The following is a 4920-nucleotide window of genomic DNA, read 5'->3' on the forward strand; positions in this document are numbered from 1 at the left end:
CACCAGATGTCCCCAAAGTGTCCCCAAGGTGCCACCATGAGCCTGGTGGTCATGGCCATGCCACCAGTGTGTGACACCAGATGTCCCCAAGGTGTTCCCAAGGTGTCCCCAAGGTGTCCCCAAGCTGTGAAGGACCCGGGGCCACCACAATGTCCCCAAAGTGTCCCCAAGGTGTCACCATGAACCTGGTGACGACAGCGATGCCACCAGCGTGTGACACCAAATGTCCCCAAGGTGTCACCATGAGCCTGGTGGTGATGGTGATGCCACCAGAGTGTGACACCGAATGTCCCCAAGGTGTCCCCAAGGTGCCACCATGAGCCTGACAATGACAGCGATGCCACCAGAGTGTGACACCGAATGTCCCCAAGGTGTCCCCAAAGTGTCCCCAGGGTGTCCCCGAGCTGCGCAGGACCCGGGGCCACCCCCACGATGTCCCCAAAGTGTCCCCAAGGTGCCACCATGAACCTGGCAATGACAGCGATGCCACCAGCGTGTGACACCAAATGTCCCCAAAGTGTCCCCAAGGTGTCACCATGAGCCTGGTGGTGATGGTGATGCCACCAGCGTGTGACACTGGCCACCCCCACGATGTCCCCAAAGTGTCCCCAAGGTGCCACCATGAACCTGGTGGTGATGGCCATGCCACCAATGTGTGACACCGAATGTCCCCAAGGTGTTCCCAAGGTGTCCCCAAGGTGCCACCATGAACCTGGTGGTGATGGCCATGCCACCAATGTGTGACACCGAATGTCCCCAAGGTGTCCCCAAGGTGCCACCATGAACCTCGTGATGACAGCGATGCCACCAGCGTGTGACACCAGATGTCCCCAAGGTGTCCCCAAGGTGCCACCATGAACCTGGTGGTGATGGTGATGCCACCAATGTGTGACACCGAATGTCCCCAAGGTGTCCCCAAGGTGTCACTGTCACCGTCACCACCTCCCTCAGTGTCACGGGAATAAATGATGGCGTTGTCACCAGTGTCCCCTTGATGTCCCCATGGTGTCACCCCAATGTCCCCTCAGTGTCCCCATGGTGCCCCCAATGTCCCCTTGCTGTCCCCAATGTCCCCTTGATGCCACCATGGTGTCCCCTCAGTGTCCTCTTGATGTCCCCAGTGCCACCCCAATGTCCCCTCAGTGTCCCCATGGTGCCCCCAATGTCCCCTTGATGCCACCACGGTGTCACCTCAGTGTCCCCATGGTGTCCCCTCAGTGTCCTCTCAGTGTCCCCATGGTGTCTCCAATGTCCCCTTGATGCCACCAATGTCCCCTTGATGCCACCACGGTGTCACCTCAGTGTCCCCTTGATGCCCCCAGTGCCACACCAATGTCCCCTCAGTGTCCCCATGGTGTCCCCTCAGTGTCCCCTTGATGTCCCCAATGTCCCCTTGATGCCACCATGGTGTCCCCTCAGTGTCCCCTTGATGTCCCCAGTGCCACCCCAATGTCCCCCAATGTCCCCATGGTGTCTCCAATGTCACCCCAATGTCCCCTTGATGCCACCATGGTGTCTCCAATGTCCCCAGTGCCACCCCAATGTCCCCTTGATGCCACCACGGTGTCGCCTCAGCGTCCCCTTGATGTCCCCAGTGCCACCTCAATGTCCCCCAATGTCCCCTCAGTGTCCCCATGGTGCCCTCAATGTCCTCAGTGCCACCCCAATGTCCCCTTGATGCCACCATGATGTCACCTCAGTGTCCCCTTGATGTCCTCAGTGCCACCCCAATGTCCCCCAATGTCCCCTCAGTGTCCCCTCAATGCCACCCCAGTGTCCCCACTTTGTCTCATTTTAGGGGGACATTGGGGACATTTTTAGGGAAGCTTTAGGGACATTTTTGGGGACATTTTTTGGGGACATTTGGTGACATTTTTGGGGAGGTTTTGGGGACATTTTTTGGGGTGTCACCCCATTTTTGGGGTTCATTTGGGGGTGCCGGGTTTTTTGGGGTGCCACAGGTGCCCGGGGATGGTGAAGGCCTTGATGTCCCCCTAAACCTATTCCAGGTGTCCCCAAATGTCCCCAAGTGTCCCCAATGCCCCCATTACCAATAACAGGAACCAGACACAATGGGATCGTTTTTGGGGTCACTTTTTGGGGTTTTCACCTCGAATTTTTTGGGGGATTCTGGGTTTTTTGGGGTCCCACATGTATCTGGGAGGATGAAGTCTTTGATGTCCCCCTAAACCCCTTTTAGATGTCCCCAAATGTCCCCAAACCTCCGCACTGAAAATGAACGACGCACACACCGGGATCGTTTTTGAAGTGATTTTTTCGGGGTTTTCGCCCCATTTTCGGGGTTCATTTGGGGGTGCCGGGTTTTTTGGGGTGCCACAGGTGCCTGGGGATGGTGAAGGCCTTGATGTCCCCCTCAGCCCCTTCAGTGTCACCTCAATGTCCCCAAGTGTCCCCAGTGCCCCCATTACCAATAACAGGAACCAGACACAACGGGATCGTTTTTGGGGTCATTTTTTGGGGTTTTTACCCCAAATTTTTTTGGGGTTCCGGGTTTTTTGGGGTGCCACATGTACCTGGGAGGATGAAGTCTTTGGTGTCCCCCTAAACCCCTTTTAGGTGTCCCCAAGTGTCCCCAATGCCCCCATTACCGATAACAGGAACCAGACACAACGGGATCGTTTTTGGGGTCACCCCGTTCCTGTTTTTGGGGTTTTTACCCCAAATTTTTTTGGGGTTCCGGGTTTTTTGGGGTTCCATGTCCTGAGGGGTGCCACAGGTACCTGAGGATGATGAAGGTGTCCCCATAAACCCATTCCAGGTGTCCCCAAATGTCCCCAAACATCCCAACCATCTCCATTGAAAATGAATCGCGCACACAACGGGATCGTTTTTGGGGTCACCCCGTTCCTGTTTTTGGGGTTTTTACCCCAAATTTTTTTGGGGTTCCGGGTTTTTTGGGGTGCCACAGGTGCCCGGGGATGGTGAAGGCGTCACTTTAAACCCAAACCCATTCCAGGTGTCCCCAAATGTCCCCAAACATCCCCAAATGTCCCCATTACCGATAACACAAATCGCACACAACGGGATCATTTTTGGGGTCATTTTTTGGGGTTTTTACCCCGAATTTTTTTGGGGTTCTGGGTTTTTTGGGGTTCCACATGTACCTGGGAGGATGAAGTCTTTGGTGTCCCCCTAAACCCATTCCTGGTGTCCCCAAATGTCCCCAAACATCCCCAAATGTTCCCATTACCGATAACACAAATCGCACACAACGGGATCATTTTTGGGGTCACCCCGTTCCTGTTTTTGGGGTTTTTACCCCAAATTTTTTTGGGGTTCTGGGTTTTTTGGGGTGCCACAGGTACCTGAGGATGGTGAAGGCCTTGATGTCCCCCTAAACCCCATAAAGACCCCTTTGATGTCACCTCAATGTCCCCAAACATCCCAAACATCCCCATTGAAAATCACTGACGCACACAACGGGATCGTTTTTGGGGTGATTTTTTGGGGTTTTCGCCCCGTTTTGGGGGTTCATTTGGGGGTGCCGGGTTTTTTGGGGTGCCACAAGTGCCCGGGGATGGTGAAGGCCTTGATGTCCCCCTCAACCCCTTCAGTGTCACCTCAGTGTCCCCAAACATCCCCAAATGTCCCCATTACCGATAACACAAATCGCACACAACGGGATCGTTTTTGGGGTCACTTTTTGGGGTTTTTACCCCGAATTTTTTTGGGGTTCCGGGTTTTTTGGGGTGCCACAGGTGCCCGGGGATGGTGAAGGCCTTGATGTCCCCCTAAACCCCATAAAGACCCCTTTGATGTCACCTCAATGTCCCCAAACATCCCCAAACGTCCCCATTGAAAATCACTGACGCACACACCGGGATCGTTTTTGAAGTGATTTTTTCGGGGTTTTCGCCCCGTTTTCGGGGTTCATTTGGGGGTGCCGGGTTTTTTGGGGTGCCACAGGTGCCCGGGGATGGTGAAGGCGTCCACGCTGCCGCTCATGGTGCGGGCGGGCAGGCGGCAGAAGCGCCGCTGGTCCGACTGGTACTTGTACAGAGCCTCCACCATGGGCAGCGGCACCGAGCGGGGCCCGGAGCCCGAGAGGCGTTTGAGGGTCGGGGGGATCCCCCCCAAAGCGTAAACGCCCCGGAATTGGCAGCCCCCGTCCCGGAACAGGATCAGGAGTTGTTGGGCTGAGCTTTGTTCCATTTCCTGAAAGAAAAAAAAAAAAATTTGGGTTTTTTTTGGGATTTTTTGGTGATTTTTTGGCGTTTTTCCGGCTTTTTTTTGAGATTTTTTTGGGATTTTTTGGAAGGTATTTGGGGGTATCTATAGGGAGATGTGGGGAGACTCATGGGGGATTTATGGGAATTTTTTGGGATTTTTTTGGGGTGTTTTGGGGATTTTTTGGTGATTTTTTGGGATTTTTCCGGCTTTTTTTTGAGATTTTTTTGGGTTTTTTTGGGGTTTTTATGGGGTTTTTTCAGGGGTATTTGGTGGCACCTATGGGGTGATGTGGGGAGACTCATGGGGGATTTATGGGAATTTTTTGGGAATTTTTTGAGGTTTTTTGGGGATTTTTTGGGATTTTTTTCGGCTTTTTTAATGCCTTTTTTGGGGATTTTATGGGTTTTTTTGGGGGTTTTTTGGGGTATCTATGGGGGTGATTTGGGGGGAAATTATGGGATGAACTGGGGTATTTATGGGATTTTTTTGGGATTTTTTTGGGGGGTTTATTGGAGGTTTTATGAGTTTTTTGGGGGATTTTTTGGTGATTTTTGGGTTTTTTAATGCATTTTTTCCACCTTTTTTGGGGTTTTAATGGGTTTTTTTCAGGGGTATTTGGTGGCATCTATGGGGAGACTCATGGGGGATTTATAGGATTTTTTTGGGATTTTTTTGAGGGTTTTTATGGGGTTTTTTTAGGGGTTTATGGGATTATTTTGGGGTTTTTTT

The sequence above is a fragment of the Zonotrichia leucophrys genome, unplaced genomic scaffold (assembly GCF_028769735.1).
Source record: "Zonotrichia leucophrys gambelii isolate GWCS_2022_RI unplaced genomic scaffold, RI_Zleu_2.0 Scaffold_365_51557, whole genome shotgun sequence".
NCBI lineage: Eukaryota > Metazoa > Chordata > Aves > Passeriformes > Passerellidae > Zonotrichia > Zonotrichia leucophrys.